At 45.4% G+C, this 20,052-nt stretch overlaps 1 protein-coding gene across 2 annotated transcripts in view; it reads left to right on the plus strand.

The window, feature by feature from the left end:
• SEMA5A (semaphorin 5A) overlaps nt 1-20,052 on the plus strand; it is a 169,582-nt gene that overhangs the window by 12,298 nt on the left and 137,232 nt on the right. Inside the window, exon 1 of one of the 2 annotated variants that reach the window (XM_081872624.1) lies at nt 4,995-5,122. The exons of the other annotated variant lie outside the window; for it this stretch is intronic. The gene's annotated coding sequence lies outside the window, so the exon portion shown is untranslated. Of the gene's footprint in view, nt 1-4,994; nt 5,123-20,052 lie in introns of those variants that run through there. 2 annotated transcript variants of the gene reach the window in all.

The raw sequence follows: 20,052 nt of genomic DNA on the forward strand, positions 1-20,052 counted from the left end.
CTCGGTTGGGGCATTCTCATTTCACACAGGGTGTTGGTTCTGTGAACTTCATTCAGGTGGTGCACAGCGTGTCTGGGGATTTGTAGCTGAAGACGGGGTGGCACATCCATTGCATCCAATATTCGTATTGATGTGAATTGTATTTTTATTGCTGCTTTTATTTCATGAATCGCGTTGCATTGTAATGCAATAAAATACAATAGATAACAGAGAAGCAATAAAAATGCAATTAAAAATCATACAGCATCTAGCACAGCACATTAGAATTGCTGCAACAGGCAGAAAAAGAATTAAGTGCTCCCCCCCAAGACAATCAGCAATTTTCAGAGGGGTCCATGAGGGGGGAAAGCTTGGGAACAACTGCCCCTGGATGTATCAGAAGCCTCTGCAGCCACAATAGAGTTTCCTTGGCAGACAAGCTGGTAAGAAACATGTTCTCCTGTAGTACATTTGCTCTCTACTGGCCTTTCCTCAACCTGGTGCCCTCCAGCTTGGGCTGATGGGAGTTGTAGTTCAAAATATCTGGAGTGGCAGCAGGATGAGGAAGGCTGATCTAGGCTGCCTTCAGGCCACCAACACTCAAGCAGGCAAGTGGACGGGGAGGGCAAATCTTCTTTGGACACCATTTTTTTGTGGGCAGAGATGAGTATGGATTTCTTCTTGTGGTTTCATTGATCCCAGCCTCTGCATATAATAGTTGATGGAACTTTAGCGACACAGTTGAAATGGGAATGATAATGCTTGTGGTTGAAATGTGATGAACTTGTGCACCATTCTTTTTCTTTTTACTGTGGAATCCATCAATATGTTTAGTTTTTTAATGTGCTATACTCCCTCTTATTTCTGTTGCAAAATAATGTGTGCAAATAATGCAGGTGACATGTGGTTTCGTTTCTCAGGAGCACCCCTATCTGTGGTTATTTTTAGCTACAGGTGCTGACTTCTGACAATGTTTTGCAGTGTACTCCTATCCCTAACACAGAAGTGGGCAACCTAATGCTGGATGTGGCCCTCCAAGCCTCCCTAACTGGCCCTCAGCAGTCTCCCCAGGCCATGCTCCCCCCTCACCCTGAGTTTGTTTTGTTTCATTTCTTTGCTGGATGATGATGCTCCTTGCTTATCTGCCTGGAGGATGTGTGTAGAAACAAAGGTGGGATTTACCTTCATTGCCCCACCTTCTTTTGCCCTGGCCACACCCCTGGCAGGTAGTGCAGATGGGAATGAAAAAGGTTCCCCATCCATGCAAAAAACAGGTGTGTTCCTCCTCAAGGACCCAGTTAGTCTGGAACATGAGGCTTTCAGCAGGGCTTGTTCCATTTATAGACGTACCGCCTTTATCTTCCGAGGAGTTCAAGGTGGTGTCCATGGTTCTCCTCCTCCCCACTTCATCCTCATGGCAACAGCCCTGTGAGGGAGGTTAGGCTGAGAGGTGGTGACTGGCCCGAGGTTCCCCCGTGGGCTCCATGGCTGAGTGGGGATTCCAAGGCTGCTCTCCCAGGTCTTCATCAGACACTCCAACCATTACGCCACCCTGGTTTTGGTGCTCAGGAGAAGCGAGGCGTGTGGACAGAGAGAAAAACCACTTTCCCCACATCCCCTCTCCCTGCTGTGTTCGGATAGTAATGTAAATAACACATTATGGGTGGAGAAGGTTTGTGGAGAGTGGAAGGGGAAATATTTCCTTGTTAATTTCCTCCCTCTTGAACGTTCCCCATTTAATTTAGGGAAGGGTTCCTGCCCCACCCCAACCTCCTTGCAGGTACCACTTCAGGACACTGATTATGAGCTGTTGGGGTATGAGGAATCCCTGCTCTCCATTTTCCTTCTTTCCCCCTTCAAAGTTATGCCAAATTTAGTGGGGGTTTTAAAGGAGACCTTCCTCTGGAAATGCCAGTATGGGGCATTTCATCCCCCCTAATGAAGCTGGGTTATGTGGCACCTAGGTAAGGCCAGAGGCAAAGCTCCAAACCTCGCCGGAAGTTCTAGTGCCAAGATTTTGGGGTTTGGATCCCAGCTCTGACCCAGGATCCCAGCCAGATCCTGGAGATCATCCAGAGGAGAGCTGTTAGTCATCTCGAAGTTACAGAGGCCCAATTTGGCTCAGCAAGAAACCAGGCATTTATCACCACTGATCCCATGCTGTGGAACACTCTTCCAGCAGAGAAATGGCAGGCACTTCCCCTTTCGACTTTCAGGTGTCTCTGGAAGACTTTTTTAGGCCAAGAGGCCTTTGCAGCTGTTGCAGCCTGCCCCTTGAATGATTATTTTCTACTGTTTTTATTGGCGCTTTATGTTTAACTGTGAACATGTATTGCTGCTGTGCAGCCAGTGTCGAAATTAGCCAGGCGCCAGGAGCATTAGGCACCTGTGACCAAACGAAGATGCCTGGGCACCAGGATGGCACCTGATATCTCCAGCATCTGGGGAATCATCAGATCTGGACTGTTTTCACACACTAATACCACATCCTGTAGAATTCTATCAGTTACGTTTTTATAATAATAGGGGAAAGTGCATACACAAATGTGTAATTAGTTAAAATAACATACCAAAATGCATTTTAGCAGGCAAAAATGCATGCAAATTTTCATGCAAACTTTTTTTTTTAAATGGCAAATTGATGTGGAAATGTGACAAATTGAATTTGAGATCGGAGAAGTGATAATCTGAGAGAAACCCAAATGGATAGATTTGTCCAACTATTAGCTTGTCTGGGCAGGTGAGGTGGGAGCCACAGAGACTTGGGAGGTCACTCACTCATCCCAAGGGAACCAGGGCATAGATCAGGAGGCTCCCAGTTCAAGTCCTGGCCAATCCTAAAATGCTTCAAAACTGCTGCACCTATTTATTGGCAAGAGGTTACACCTTCTTTTGGAATTCTTTGGGCAGCCTCTGAAGGGAGGACGCCTGCCACAGTTCTGTTGCCCCGGGGGGATCTGCCCAGAGGTGAACTTGCCAATAATAGCATATTTCAAAATGAGAGGGCTGGATCCAGAACCAGGTTTCTGAAATTTCACATAAATGTGCCAGTATTTGTCCCCCTAGTTGCTCCAGAAGAATAGTTAAAATTTAAGCAGACAGGAAATCAAGATAAGACCTATCCAGTACTGTGATAACATCAGCAGCTGTTAAAGTTATTGGGTTATTTTGTATTTAAGAATAGACCCTGTCTGATGGTAGGCAAGCCAGTGCAGAAGATATCACTCTATATACAGAAACGTTCTTTGTGAAAGGACACAATAGAACAGAAGTATTCATTTTAATTGCAAAAATTACAGTGCTATCTGTTGTAAACACTGTTATCGGCTTATTAGTTTCCACAGTATTTTAAAGTCCTAATATTAACTGTGTAGGACTCAACATCTTTGTTTGCAAATGCATTCATGGGCTGGAGTTGTTCTGTTGAAAACTGGGGGCGTATAAAGACATAGGGACAGCAGTCAGGTTGCTGTGGAGCTGCACTCAGTTTTGCTTTGGCCGAGCCCACAATGATTCCTGCAGGACTTGGCTTAGGAAAAAACCAATGCAGCTGATTTCCAACAGAAGGTAGCTTGGCTCAGCACAGATTGGAGTGCCTTTGTGATATCCGAACATTACCCAAATTTTTTTTTAAAGACCCCAAACAAATGTTTAATAAGATAAATTTGCAAGAAGTATATATAAAAAGGTTGATGCACAGAGTTAGAAACTCAGATATACGTATAAGCAAGGGGCCAAATGGTTCCTTAAACCAAGGTTACAGTTGGCAAAGCAGAATGTCTAGTTGCCATTTGGGGGCAAGACGGCTCTAAAGTCTTATTTTTCAAATGATGAACTGACTCAGATTGATTATCAGTTAAACATCTGGCTAGTTCAGGTGACAACCTTGAGCTAGGTTAAAAACTTTGAAAACTTAAAGAAGAAAAGTGAGTTTCCAGGGACAATTCTGGATGGCTTTGTTTGATTACATTTATGTTTCGCTTGCTTGGTTTTTCACTTCTGTTTTGTTATATTTGTAAGCTGCCTTGATTGTCTTATGGTGGAAATGTAAGATACAAATTCCACAAACAAATGTGTCACTTCACAGCAGAGGATGGTCTCTGGTTACACACAGTGCAATTTTTCTAGAGAGAGAGAAAAGAGGTTCCTAACTTGAAAAAGAGACATTGCACATACCTTTGTAAACCAAGAAAACTTTAATAATAATATCTGATTGCAGGAAAAAGAAAAAGAAAAGAAAGAAAAGAAAAAGAGGTTCTGAAACTCACCATGAACGTTTCCCTTGCTCTCTTATAAAGACAATGGCGCCCACATGAGAAGTGCCAGAACTGAGTTCCAGCTGGAAAAAGCCCTGGTTACGTGACTTTTCAGGGTAGAGTCTATTTCGGCATGGTTAAGGCTTGCCCACAAGTGGGGTGATTCAACTTGTGTCCATGTAAGAGACTTCTTGGATTCTGAACATGCCTGGCTCAAATGGAAGAAAAATGAAAAGGCAGATGTGAGCTCCTAAACTAGAAGTTGGTGTGCCTAGACTGCAGGCCCCTTTAGTTATTGCAAATGCAGTCAGCTTTGAGGGGGTTTTGTGACCTTTCCCGTCAGCTTTAATATCTGTCAGTGACACCTGTGTAACAATGGCAGGAGTTAATGGCGGTCTCAGTGTCTGGTTGCTTATGCCAGGATCTCTGTCAGCATGGATTTGTCTATTGTGCACACGCAGAGAGCTGATAGTCCCCTTTCTTTCAGAGAGGCTGACACTGACCTAATGCCCTGATCCTACATAAACCAACAGGGAAGATATTTAGCCAGCGGACGCCTTGTCTGCATTGAAGTCAATGGAAGCAGGAATGTTAAGCAGCTGTGTAATTTTCTTTGTATGATTGGAATCTGATTAGACAAGTCGGAGTGGGAGAAAAAAACAAAGTTGCATTGAGAAGGCTAATTTATGCAGCCGAGGCTCACGCGCACACCAAGACTATCTCCATGGAATAGTGCTGTTGTTGCGACTCGCTTCTGTGGCGTTTTGGTGCCTGCACTTTTGTCATTTCTAGACATGCGTAATGTTAGAAATAGCACAAACAGGGGACCCCAGAGGGAAGCGATCTCAATATTGCCTGCAGTGCAGAGAAAAGATATATTTCAGGCTGTGAGTATGCTTCGATTCTGCAAGTGTGTGTTTATGGGGGTGGGCGGAGAGAACGAAATGGAATGTGAAATTGGAAGCAGACTTTTGTCCAAAGCCATCCTTGTGTGTGTGGAAGGCAACTTCCACTCACAGGAGAGCTGTTTTACATAGATTCATAGAATTGTGGAGTTGGAAGAGACCCTGAGAGTTATCTGGTCCAATCCCCTGCAAAACGGGAATCTCAAAATGTTGTGCTACAACATTGCCTGAGAAAAATTGACCTTGATCCAAAGAGTTCTTCCACTTACAAACCTCTGAAATGGTTAGGGATGGGGATCTGCCTGAACCTGCATCTCCCAGGTTCCCCGTTCCATTTCAGAGGATCTCCTTCTGGTCCCACCAACACCCGATATAAGGCAAATGGGTCCCCAAGGAAAGTAGGGGAGCCTCCTCCCCTGGCCCACGGAGAGGTAGACCTGCTCCCTAAGTCGCTTTTGCTGGCTGCTGCTGCTGCTGCTGTTGCTGCTGCTCTTCTTCTTCTTCTTCTTCTTCTTGTTAGAGCAACGTGGTTTGAAACCAGAGCTTAAGGCACCAGATAGCTAAAAATACATAGCAATGACTCGGGGAATTCTGAGATCCATGTCCGGCTCTTTCAGGGTGGGCTTACACCACCACTCCTAGAGATGGAGAAAGTCTGTATGCCCCCCCCCCCCGCCCCTGATTGGTAGATGCCAGCGATATAATGCAATGGCATCAGGGCTGCGTGAACAGTGTGCTGCCACCAATTTCACACCTGCCACAGTTTTAAATACAGTTTTAAATGTGCTTAAATCAGGTTTGCAAGTTAGAATTTGACACATTTGGGGAAGTTCTTTTCACATTTTAAACTCTTCTTCCTGTATAGAAATGCCTCCTTGGTCTAAAGGCCTCTTGACTCAGCATTCCTCCCTTTCATGCCCTTTCTCCTCCATTTCCAGGAGCATTTACAGCAAGGCCACTTTCTCTACTTTCCCTCTTTCTGGTCTCTGTTGTGTATTGAGTCAAAGGATTTTATATCTGTATTATTATTGTCTGTAATTGAATTAGGGTAAAGTAACTGCCTTTTGGTTCCAGAGGGTACAGCTACTATTGGTTCATTTAAGCTGCTGTATTTGGATCCTCTGTCTTATTGGTTGCCTCCAAAAGGCAGGACTGTGATTGCCTGATATTGTTCCCTCCAAAATGTATCCTTTCTAGCTAGTTCCCTGTCCCCTATAAATGTAGCTCTCCCCTCCTCAGGTTTTAGTCTTGTTGCTTTTAATAAAGAAGTGTTACTAGAGAACTGTCTCCAGCATATTATGTCAAGAGAGCTGAAATCACAAACCCCACGTCACAACAACTGGCGACGAAGGTGGGATCCGGAATGCTGAGGAGCGGTTAAACGCAGCCCTGCCTCAGAGTCCGGATTGTAGCTAAGAACAAGACTCACTGGCCAGCTGAGAAGACGACCCTGCCCAGAGGACAATGGAGAGTCCAAGGGTATTGGAGCCCTTCCAGCCATCAGAGCCCCACACGTGGGAAGACTACGTCGAACGCTTCGAGTTCTTCGCAGTGGCTCAAGGGATCACCGATGCCAGCAAAAGAAGGGCCACATTCTTGAGCTACTGTGGGCCTGAGACCTTCAAGCTGGCCAAGGCATTGCTTGCCCCAGCGAAGCTAAGTGAGACATCTCTCAAAGATATTCTTGCCTGCCTAACAAGCCATTTAGCGCCTACTGAGACCAAGATGGCCCGGCGGATGGAGTTTCATAAGAGGCAGCAGCGTGCTAGGGAGTCTGTATCTGCATTTCTAGCTGAACTGCGGAAGCTCGCTCAGCACTGCGACTTCCAAGATCTGGAAGAGACTCTCCTGGATCGGTTTGTCGGTGGTCTGAGCAGCAAGAAAGCCAGAAGACGCATTGTGGCTAAAGAAGAGGTTACCCTTGCTTCAGCCTTGAAGGAGGCCACTGCCACGGAGAATTATGAAAGAGAGGAGCTTGATGCCAGTCGCAGGGCCCCTAAGCCACAGATAGAAGTTGCGCATGCCATGGACGAGCTAGAGGCTACTCCGAGCCAGAGCCCAGTCCGTGGGGTCGAGTCAGTGCGTCAGGCCTGCACAGTGCACAAAGATCACCGAGGCAGGTGCCCTGGTTGTGGCGGAAACCATGAGCGGAAGAGTTGTCGTTTCCGGGATGCTATGTGCCGGACGTGCGGAAAGACAGGTCACATCGCCAGGGTCTGTAGATCGGCGGCGTTGGGAGCGACAGGAGCACCTAGACTGGAGCATCGCAGATCGCCCACAGCAAACCATGTTCTAAAGGGCTGCCACTACGTAACGGAGATCAACGGGAGGGTCGTGCAGTTTCCAGCGCAAGGCAAGGCACACGTCAAGGTGAAGATTGAGGGTCAGCTGTGCGACATGGAGGTGGACTCCGGATCTGGATTCACTATCGTGTCAGACCAGACCGCGAGGACATTCTTCCCCAGGGGTAAGTTGCCCCCTCTGGAGCCCTTCCCGGCAACTTTGCAGTCATACTCAGCGGGCCGCATCCATGTCATGGGAATGTGTGCCGTGAGAGTACAGTTCCGGGACAAACAGGCGGTACTCAAACTGGTGATTGCGAAGGGCAGTCGCCCCAGTCTCCTGGGCACTGACTGGTTTCCCGCCCTGGGACTGAGTATATCAGGGCTTAATTCAATCCAAACCTGCCCCGAGATGAGCGAGGCATTATACAAAGAATTTGCTGGTCTCTTTAATGGAAAACTGGGTTGTTATAAAGGGCCCCCAGTTGACTTTGAATTGGACCCTGGGGTGGCCCCAATCCGACTCAAACCAAGGCGAGTGCCATTTGCACTGCAACCCAAGATCGAAGCAGAGCTGGATAAATTGGTCAAGCAGGGAGTTCTCTCACCAGTGGACTCCGCTAAGTGGGAGACTCCAATCGTCACGCCCCTTAAAGCAAATGGGGAAGTTAGGATCTGTGCTGATTACAAATGTACTATCAATAAGGCACTCAGGGGAAATTCATACCCCATTCCAGTCGTATCACATCTGTTGGCTAAACTGGCTGGGGTCAAGGTGTTCGCCAAAATTGACCTGGCACAAGCTTACCAACAGCTGCCAGTAACCCCACAATCAGCGGAAGCACAGACTATTGTCACACATAAAGGGGCGTTTAGAGTTAACAGATTACAATTTGGAGTTTGTGTGGCCCCAGGGATTTTTCAAGGGCTCATGGAACGCCTGTTAAGAGGTCTGCCGGGGGTCTTGCCATTTTTTGATGATGTTTTGATTGCTGGAAAAGACCCACAGGAACTGGTTGCGCGTGTCCGTGCGGTGTTGCTCAAGTTCAAGGAGGTGGGGTTGCAACTAAAAAAGGAAAAATGCAGTTTTGGGGTGCCAACTGTGGAATTCTTGGGGTTTAAAATTGATGCATCAGGCATCCACCCCACAGATGCTAAGGTTAAGGCCATCATTGAGGCACCACGACCACAGAACAAGACGGAGTTGCAGTCATTCCTGGGGCTTATTAACTTTTATCATTTGTTCTTACCCCAGAAAGCTTTGGTAGCTGAACCATTACATAGACTGTTGCAGAAAAAGAATGTGTGGCGATGGGGGCAGGAGCAGCAGAAGGCTTTTGACTCCTTGCGAGGAATGCTGAGTAGCAAGAGCGTCCTTGCTCATTATGATGAATCGAAGCCGCTGGTCCTGGCATGTGATGCCTCTCAATACGGCCTGGGGGCGGTGCTGAGTCATAGGGAACCGGATGGGTCGGAAAAGCCCATCTCTTTCTATTCCCGTACGTTGTCGCCCACGGAGCGCAACTATGCTCAAATTGACAAAGAGGCGCTTGCAATTGTGGCAGGAATCAAAAAGTTCCATGATTATGTGTACGGTCGCCATTTCTCCATTGAAACGGACCACAAACCACTGTTGGGGTTGTTCAACCCGAACAAACAAACGCCACAAATTCTCTCCCCCAGAATGTTGCGTTGGTCTATATTCTTGAACGGGTTCCAGTACACCTTGACCCATGTGCCGGGAAAACGGTTGTGCCACGCTGATGCGCTGAGTCGATTGCCCCTTCCTGGCGGGAGCAATGAGGATCCTGCTCCAGCGGAGCACATAATGATGCTGGAAACACTTCCGGGGGCTCCTGTAACGGCTACTGATATTGCTGAGAAAACGAGGAAAGATGCTGTTCTCTCCCGTGTGCTCACTTGGGTGGGGAGGGGGTGGCCAGGTGGTCCGCATGAAGACAAATTCAGGCCTTATGCGACAAGGCAGCACGAGTTATCCATGCATAAGGGTTGTCTCCTGTGGGGAGATAGGGTGATCATCCCAGCACCACTGAGAAACAGGGTTCTTGAGATGCTTCACATGGGACACCTGGGAATGGTCAGGATGAAGTCGCTAGCCCGATGTTATGTGTGGTGGTCTGGAATGGACCAGAACATAGAACAATGGGTACGAACATGCAAGGCATGCCAAGAGGTGCGGCCAGAAGTGGCCAGAGCACCAGTTCACTGGTGGGAGCAGTCCAGATCTCCCTGGAGCCGGCTGCACTTAGATTTTGCTGGGCCATTCCAGGGGAAGGTCTTTTTGGTTATCGTCGATGCATATTCCAAATGGTTAGAAGTGGTGATGGTCCCTAGCATGGCATCAGCTGCCGTAATCAAGGTGTTGAGGCAGCTGTTTGCAACCCACGGGTTACCTGAGACCATTGTATCAGATAATGGGGCAGCTTTTGTATCCCAAGAATTCAAGGCATTCTTGGCTGATAACTTCATAAGGGGGGGTCACATCCGCGCCCTTTCACCCATCCTCCAATGGGCAGGCGGAGCGCATGGTAAGAACAGCCAAAGAATCCATTGCACGCTTAATGGAGGGTAACTGGTCAGCTCGCATCGCGCGAATGTTATTTTTGCAGCATGCGACGCCGTGTACTGCGACGGGCAAGTCGCCAGCTGAGCTGCTCTTGGGTAGAAGATTGGTAACGGTGCTGGATTATGTCCACCCGGATAAAATGCCAAACCGTAATTCAAGAGCAAACCCCCAGGCTGAGACTGACACAACAAGGTATTTCGCCCCTGAAGATCTGGTCTGGGTGAGGAACTATTCACGAGGTTCGCGGTGGGTGGCTGGTGTGGTCACCCGGGCTAGTGGACCTGTGTCCTATTATGTGACCTTGGAAAATGGGCAAGTTTGGAAGAGACATATAGATCAGCTGAGGCGCCGGGCGCTCAGCAGGGAGGAGCCTGATAATTCATCCCTGGCTAACGACGCAGAGCTGCAAGACCAGAGTGAAAATGGCCCAGAGGTGCAATCACCAGGGGCTTCAGCAAATGAACCAGGGTCTGCTAGTCCTCAGGATGACGAGGTACAGGTAGGGGACCCTGAGATGTCTGGGACTCCATCTGTTCCTGACGAAACCCCTATAGCAGCCCCCCTACCACAGGTGACACCCAATCCAGAACCGGCAACACCTGTTGTCAGGAGATCAAGTAGAAGTTGTAGGACCCCACAGTACCTGAGAGATTACGTCTGCTGTGCTCACTAGGGGGGGAGGGGTGTTGTGTATTGAGTCAAAGGATTTTATATCTGTATTATTATTGTCTGTAATTGAATTAGGGTAAAGTAACTGCCTTTTGGTTCCAGAGGGTACAGCTACTATTGGTTCATTTAAGCTGCTGTATTTGGATCCTCTGTCTTATTGGTTGCCTCCAAAAGGCAGGACTGTGATTGCCTGATATTGTTCCCTCCAAAATGTATCCTTTCTAGCTAGTTCCCTGTCCCTATAAATGTAGCTCTCCCCTCCTCAAGTTTCAGTCTTGTTGCGTTAATAAAGAAGTGTTGCTAGAGCAGTGTTTCCCAACCTTTTTTGGGCAAAGGCACACTTGTTTCATGAAAAAAATCTCGAGGCACACCACCATTAGAAAATGTTTAAAAAATTAACTCTGTGCCTATATTGACTATATATAAATTAACTCTCTTTAATAGGAATCAAATAAACACAAATAAAGTATTTTATAATTACTTTATTATGAAATAGTAAGTAAACAGAAATATGAAAAATTATAAAATACTTTATTCAGTGAACCTGTGAGGGCCCGCCCTTTGCGGCAGCCGATTGGCTGCCGCCGTGGGCAGTGAATATTAATGATGTATCATTTTTGTGCTTCATGCTGTGGCCACAGACATGTGATCTGATGGTGAATTTGGGGTGACCCAATGCAAAAATCCTGAGAATCCCTGTGGATCCATGTTTTGTAACCACGTTTTTGCACCATTGCAGCCCCAGGCAACAGTGGGTGTGTGATTTTGGGGGGGCAGGCTGTAGCCATGGACATGCTATGTGATCTGATGGTGAATTTGGGCTGACCCAATGCAAAGATCCTGAGGATCCATGTGGATCCATGCTTTTTAACCACATTTTAAGTGGGGAGGGAAGGAAAAACACAGAAGGGACAAGGAGCAGGAGAGGGGTGTGCAGAGAAGCAGCTGGCTAAGAATGCAGGAGAGGGGTATAACGGGGAGGGAGGAAAGGAAGGCAAAAGTTTTCCCTCACCTACTCACCCAAGCCAGCCAGCTCGCGCTCTCTCTCTCTCTCTCTCTCTCTCTCCCTCCTGCCTGCTTGCCTGGAGGGGAGGGGCTTTCCCTGCTCTTTGTTCCGTTTGAGCAAGCACAGCAAGGAAACAGAGGCGGGTGGGCAGTAAGACCCTGAGGCAAGTGCGGCTTGTGCTTGCTCAGCAGCTTCTTCACGGTGCTCCGCGGAACGGTGTTCTTCATCCCGGCGGCGGCGGCTCCCTCTCTTTCCTCTCAAGCAGAGCGGCCTTCCTGCTCCAGCCGCGCCTGCGCCTGAGGAGTTTCGAATCTGCCGCCGCGCGCAGGGTGACGTCATGGCCGCCGCCGGGCCAATCCGCCTGCTCGGCCCCGCCTCCCTTCTTCTCGCCTCCCTCACGAGAGGAAGCGCCTCCCTCGCGCACGGCGGATGCAGCCTGAGCAGAGTCCCCTCTCGCTTAGAGCAGTGTTTCCCAAGCGGCACACGAGGCAACGTGTCGCGGCACACTAGTGTGCCGCGGAACACCGGTTGGGAAACACTGTGCTAGAGAACTGTCTCCAGCATATTATGTCAAGAGAGCTGAAATCACAAACCCCACGTCACAACAGTCTCCACAGGGTGAAACTTTTAAGGTCAATTTCCCCAGTTCCTCATCTGTGTCATTCTTCATCAAAGCGTTAGCATGCGCACCAGGGCAGGCACCTGCCCTTTTGAAGAATGGTGCCAGCAGAGAGAGAGAGAGAAAGAATGTCGGAGAGGGTGAGAAACTACACTATTGAAATGGACAAAATTTTCTGCTTCACTTGACTATTTGTGTGTTTATGTAGAATCCCAAAGGGGAAGAGTTAAACATTGTCAGAATGAGACTTCTATCTCAGGGTCTTTGGGCCCCATGTTGGGCAAAAGATTCCTGTAAAAAATGATTTAAATCAAGTCTTACTGAGTAAATTTGATTAAAATCAAATTTGATTTAAATCAAATCCATCCTGCTAGATGAACTTTGGGGGTCCCTTCTAACTCTACAGTTTTATGATTCTCTGACGGCGTTGCCTAGAGCAGTGTTTCCCAACCTTGGGCCTCCAGCTGTTTTTGGACTACAACTCCCATCATCCCTAGCTAGCAAGACTAGTGGTCAGGGATGATGGGAATTGTAGTTCAAAAACAGCTGGAGGCCCAAGGTTGGGAAACACTGGCCTAGAGTTCTAGCCTCAGGCAGCTGAACTGCCAAGGGAGGCAAGTAGGCGAGGGAGTGTCTTCACCTGCAGGAAGCAGAGTTGTGGTGGTGATGTTTGAAGAAGGAAAAAGCAACAATTCATAGTAACTGAAGTGGAGAAAAGTCCTCCTTATCGTGCTTGAAATTGCGTATGCTCCTTTTGGTCTCTTGTTCCCCTCGGGTCTTTAAATGGCTTCCTGAGTTGAGGTTTCTTTGGTCTCGCTCCCTCATTGCAGGGCTGCACTAAAGCAGTGTCTCCCAACCTTGTGCCTCCAGCTGTTTTTGAACTACAACTCCCATCATCCCTGACTAGCAAGACCAGTGGCAAGGGATGATGGGAATTGTAGTCCAAAAACAGCTGGAGGCACAAGGTTGGGAAACACTGCACTAGAGTACAAGGTTGTTACATTATTCTGAATGCTATTGTGTTGCTTCAAGGGAAGAGATTTTCATCTCTTTAGGCTTTTGTGTAGCTTGATTGCAGTGCTGAAGGGCACTGGTGGCCAGCTGAGAATGACAGCTTGGAGGCTGGAAAAAATGGTTAAATAGTGTGAATGTAGCTAATAGAAGAGAGGGAATCTGTGATTTGTTCGCCTTAGGGCAACCCAGTGCTGTTTTGCAGATGAAGAGGGTTGTTTGGAGATACGGCCTGCTGAAGATACTGCTTTACAGTGCAGTTCTATGACTTCATTGGGGTTTACTTCCCGTGGAAGTGTGTCCAGAATGACTGAGCATTGCCCTTAGTCTTGCACTGTGCCAGCCTGTTCCACATCTCTCCAGCTGGGAGAGAGGGGTCCTCAGGCGATGCTAAGGCCTTGACTGGCGGGGTTTGTGGGACCTTGATGGGGCCAGGTGTGTGCTCTGCTGTGCTGTAGCATAAGAGGCAATTGGAAAGTGTCTTCTATAGGCTTTCAGTTTCTTCATTGACTATTCTTTTTACTGCAGATGTCTTTGTGAAGACACACTGATTTTCCTTGTGTCAAAATATCATTAAGAACCTGATGATTAAGGGAGCAATTAGCACATCTTTTTCATGGAAGACGAATGTTAGAGATCCCTGTGGTGCTAAACTATCTGTGTTTATACTGAATCCATTCATTTCTTTAAAGAGCTTGTTGGTGTCAGGATTTAATTAACCACACGTGAATGAATTCCTGAGAGCCATTAATAAGCAGTGTAAAGCTGTTTTCTTGGGAGACGGCCGCTTCCATTTTATGACATTTACCTTTCTACACATATGATAAGCACTGGCTTTTCTGCTGGCCCCACACTCTGAGCCCCAGGCAGGAGCCATCTTCTGCATATGCCTCCCTGTGGCTACTTTGGCTTGATTTCTGGTTTCATCATGGCCATATTTAAGGACAGATGAGTCCTTTTATACACAGGCAAAGATAATGGTCTATGCACCCTTTATCAAGTAAGCATCCCCTTCCCATTATGCTTTATTAATTTCAGGACAAACTTGGCAACCAGTATAATTAGTTTTAAACAAATTATCATGCATACATGTTTTTAATTCCCATTTAATTGATGCATCACAAGTGCTGAATTTATTAGTGCAGTCACTATTTTAATCAGACCCAAACATTAATAGTGCTTTCCATGCGTTTACATATTCTGCTACATTTGCTTACTGCACTCACACATTTTTGTATATGGTGAAGGGGCATTTAGATCTGCATTCCCCAACCTGGCACCTTCCAGATGTTTTGGACTATCACTTTTATTAGCCCCATTCAGCATTGCCTGTGGTTCAGAATCTGGGCTGCAGTGCAAAACATCTGGAGGGCCCCAGGACGGGGAACATTGATAATCATATCTTCTAGATTTCCAGATAGCTGTGAAATGGCGGGTGGACCACGAATTTGACAGCTCTGTCAAACTCGGACTCTGCAGAGGATCGGGGGAAGCTCTGAGGCAAAGTGCATCCCCCAAAAAGCCTCAAAAGGGTGTTTGAGGTGTCAAGGGATCCTGCAGACCGCAAACGGCAGCTCGGTAGCTCTGGTCTCTGCCCCTGTACCGAAAGGTGCGGGAAGTGGGGGGGGGGGGGCGAGCAAAAAGCCAGTGGTTTAGGCACCAGCACGACTCTGCAGAGCAAAGCCTCTGAACCAGCCAGCAGCAGACTATCATTCCAAATAACGCCAAGCCAAATTACAAAGGTGAGGAGAACAATCTCTAAATAATACTTTTAATTTAATTAATCCGGCAAAAAACAGGCTAAAAAGGAAGTCTAATGTCTGTGGGTATTTTATATCGCATGAGAACCTTTACAAGTGGAAAAAACTGTGGATTTATTTTTGGAGTTAAAGCCAGCTAATGGACAAGGAATCTACATAGCTTTTAAAATACCAATCTGGATATTTTATGGATTTTAAAAACTTTTAACTTGAATTAAATTTGACCTGAACTTGAGACTGTATTTAAACTTGACCTTGACCTGTGATTATAGTTACATCAGTATTGAACTTGGACATATATCTTTGATTTTTAGAACAAACCTGGTGGAATTAATTGACTCTGATTAATTTGGGAAGTTATTAATACTTTCATATTCAAAGAAGCTTGAGATATTGGCGAAACTGAGACTAAACATTGTGTCAAGTTTCAAGAATACAAAAGTGGATCATAGCTATATTTTGGCAAAATTACTTTGGATTATTATAGAATTAAAACTATATTGAAATACCTAAATTTATTTCTACTGGACATTGAAGCAACAACAAGTGGAACTAACTCCTTGGTTTATTTTTTTAAATTTTTAAAATCAACTGGAATTGAGATAAACTCTACTGTTGGATTACATTATTTTATATACAGTCACACCTGGCGTTAAATATGCTTTAGGTTGAGCGTTTTCAGGTTATGCGACCCGGAAGTAACAGAACGCGTTACTTCCGAGTTTCGCCACTCGCGCATGCGCAGATGCTCAAAATGACGTCACGCGCATGCGCGGTAGTGGCGAATCGTGGCATGCGCAGTCGTGGGTTGCATTCTACTCAGGATGCGAACAGGGCTCCGGAACGGATCCCGTTTGCATCCAGAGGTACCACTGTACTAAATAGCTCTGTGTGAAAAGACTGCTACTTACGCATCTCTTCCTCTTCTTGATTTATTCTCTCTACATATCATACTTTTATATTACTTTATTCCTTATATCTTTAAAATAAGACAAAGTATATATGTATGTAAGGTTTTTATTTCTTTTAAATTTTGATTTGTAAATCATTTATAGTACTCAGGCTAAGAACCTGGGGTTGGTAAAGGGGCTAGAACAAAGAGAAACTAGCAGAAAGCTGTACAGTATTTTTCCAGCCTCCATGGAAACACCTTGACAAAGTGTTGATAAGGCCAAACAGCTTGGCACTTGGGGGTAGAGGCTATATGTTTTGAAACTTACTGTTAAGGGATAATATGAAATTGAAAGGAAGTGGTCAAGTTTGAGAAATTATTGGTGTAGAATTTAAGAGTAGGAATGGCAGCAAAGAAAGTCCTAACGCCAACACCAAGCAGAAAAGCCTACTTGCAAGGGAAGTAATAGTGCCACTGTATTCTGCTCTGGTCAGACCTCACCTGGAGTACTGTGTCCAGTTCTGGGCACCACAGTTCAAGAAGGACACTGACAAACTGGAACGTGTCCAGAGGAGGGCAACCAAAATGGTCAAAGGCCTGGAAACGATGCCTTATGAGGAACGGCTAAGGGAGCTGGGCATGTTTAGCCTGGAGAAGAGGAGGTTAAGGGGTGATATGATAGCCATGTTCAAATATATAAAAGGATGTCACATAGAGGAGGGAGAAAGGTTGTTTTCTGCTGCTCCAGAGAAGCGGACACGGAGCAATGGTTCCAAACTACAAGAAAGAAGATTAGGAAGAACTTCCTGACAGTAAGAGCTGTTTGACAGTGGAATTTGCTGCCAAGGAGTGTGGTGGAGTCTCCTTCTTTGGAGGTCTTTAAGCAGAGGCTTGACAACCATATGTCAGGAGTGCTCTGATGGTGTTTCCTCCTTGGCAGGGGGTTGGACTCGATGGCCCTTGTGGTCTCTTCCAACTCTATGATTCTATGATTCTACCAATTGCCTTTTCTTTCAGGTACTGCAGAAGCAACTGAGAAATAGTGTTGCAATTTATCTGTTGATAAGAATGAGAAGTTGCATGACCAATGTATTCATTATTACCACCATGCTTATGGTCATTTGAATTTCCAGGCTGTGGCAAAAATGCCTAATATGGTTGAGGGTATGAAGTTGAAAGAATGTCCCTACCACATGAAATGTGTTTCTTGTGCTGAGAGTAAGGCAAGGCAAGCTCCCAAAGGTACAGAGTCTGAGAGAGAGGCCAAGAACCATATGAAGTCATTCATGCAGACTTAGTGGGGCCTCTAGCACTCTCTAGAGGCAATTCGAGGTTTTTTATGGTGTTGATAGATTCCTATTCGAGATATGTATGGGTCTATATGTTGCAGAAAAAGTCTGAAGCCTTTACAAGTTTCGTCAGTTTTGTAAATGGCTCAGGAACGTACATAATGAGAACGTACGTTGTTTTTTCAGTGATAAGGGTGGTGAGTTTTGTTCAGAAGAGTTTGAGGCTTTTCTTTCTGAACAGGGCATTGAGCATAGGGTTGCCACGCCCAGATCGCCCTGGCAGAATGGTTTATGTGAGAGAGTAAGCCAGACCCTGCAACAAGGAATCAGAACACTGTTACATGATTTGGGGCTGCCCAATCCCTTTTAGGCCGAAGCTCTTTCGTTTTTCTGTCACGTGTATAACAGAAGGTACCAGTCTGCTATAAGTTGCACCCCATATGAGATGCTACACAAAAGAAAGCCATGTGTAAAGCATTTTAAATTTTTTGGGTCGGAGGTTTGGGTGCACACCTCGCAGGGTGACAAACTGAGCAAGTGTGGAGAACAAGGAGTAAGCGTGTGTTTAAGTGCAAAAAAATGGTTTGTTTAAATCTGCCTAAATGAGCAATGTCATTTTGCATCAGAGAAAGAAACGTGTATGAAGATTGTTCTAGAAGCTGCTTATTTATTTGTGTATTCACAACGTGTATTTTGTGTAAACTGCAGGTTGAGGTTTATGTTTTAACTCTTTCCTAATTGACAGAGTGATTGTAATGACTGTTTAATGGTATTGTTAAAGTGTCTTAGATAAGGGGAGAGAGATACCTGCTGATATATTAACAAAGGTTGTAAGCAGAAAACAACTTTTGGAGTGTGTGTGTAAATTGCAGTTATGTTTAGATTCTTGAATGGTTGGATGAAATGGGGGAGGATGAGATTTCACCCCTCCCATATCCAAGAATCTGCTGATGTGCTCTGCTGATTCTCCAGAGAGGAGGGGCGGTTTCTGCTCTCTACTTATTCCGCTCCAGCCTCACATCAAAGTGTCGGAGAGAGGGAGACAGTGTTAGAGAGAGATCGTGTGTATAGATAAGGTTGCTGCTAAGAGCAGCTGCAGACACTCAGTGCAGTTCAGCATTTTCGCTTAGACCTCATTTAGCTCTGTATATAGTTGTGTATTATAGTTGTAGATAGAATAAAAGAAGATATTCTACAGAGCTGCTCTCCGAGTCGTTTATGCTCTGCTATACTCTGCTGTACTCTGCTGTGCGACGACCGTCTTCTTATTGGAGTGAATCCGGTGCTCACAACTCTAAGCTGTGAATCCACAGCACTTTGACCTGTTCCTGTGCAGAAGGTGGTCTCTGGAAGTGCTACCCAGCTCGCCTAGCCCACTCGGGGCTGAAGTGTATGAGTCCAGTTGGTGGCACTGGCTCAAGGGCAATGCTGACAGATACTAGATCTGAACTTGCTGATCTTTTTTCAGAATTTAAAATGAAATAGGCAAGGCTTTAAAAGAAACTGTAGGCACATTAGCTACCCAAATTGAAAAAAACCAAAGACTGTCCTAGAGGTGATGGGACAAATGAAGGAATTAAATGTGAGAACTACAAAAGTTTAAACTGCTAAAAAGGGTAGAAGAGAAAACTAAACGAATGCAGGAAGAGGTGAAAGGTGTGAAAAGAAAACAGGAAAAACTAAAGGTAGATGTGGACAGAGTCTCCGCATCTCAGGGATTGGCGTGGGATGCTTTGGTGGTTGAGATTAAACAGAAAGAACTGGTGAGCCATCTGAGAGGAGTACCAGAAGAAGGTGAGCAGGATTTAAAAGAATATTTAATTGAGGATTTAGCAACCTGGTTGGAAATTGACAAAGAAATCCTGGGCAATTCAATGGACAGGATTTTTAGAATTAGATCTAAATTGGCAAAGAAGATGCCAGGGGATTGCCTGGTATTTTTAAATTCTGGATCCATTAAAGACAGAATTTTTCAGACCATTTATAGTAAGAGACTTCAGATTGAAGGCCAAAATATCATTTTTCTTAAATAGATTCCTTCTTGCCTTCTCAAGAAATGCATTCATTATAAAATCCTAACTGATGCTTTAAGAAGAAATAACACACAGTACAGATGGGAGTTTCCAGAAGGACTCTACATATAAAGAGAAAAAGTTCAGATTTAGAGACGCAGTTGAAGCTGATAAATTTTGGAGGAGATATAACAAAGAATTAGGAGGAGTTGAACCATTACCAGAGGCAGCAGTAGGAGGGCAGGAGCAAGAAATATCAGATAATAGCACAGAAGAAGAAGAGAAAGGGAGTAAAAAGGTAAAAAGAAAAGACAAGACTTTAATAACTAAACTAAATATGGCTGACTTGAGGATATTAAACTGGAATGTAAATGGATTAAACAATAGAAGAAAAAGGAACAGAATTGAACATGTAATATTAAGCGATATCCATGAAAAAATTAAATATGAAAACTAATTGGGCAACATATAGAGAGCTATTAACAGAAATTGATAATCAACTAAAATTGAAGGAATTTCAAGAAATACAAGGGAAGGTAACAGATTGGTTACAATATTTTCAGTTAAATGAAGTATTTAAAAATGTTAAAAAGAAAGGATTCCCCTATGAAATTTCAAATTTCCAATGAGAAATAATAGAAAATGATAATAAATTATTATCAGAAATGTATGATGTATTGTTGGAATGGGAAACTAAGGATGAAGAGGTCACGTGTGTTATGCTAAAGCGGGCAATAGATGTGGGACATAATGTTCAAATGGCAGATTGGGAAAGACTATGGAAG

Source organism: Podarcis erhardii (genome assembly GCF_964252035.2).
Source record: "Podarcis erhardii genome assembly, chromosome: 8".
NCBI classification, from domain to species: Eukaryota; Metazoa; Chordata; class Lepidosauria; order Squamata; family Lacertidae; genus Podarcis; species Podarcis erhardii.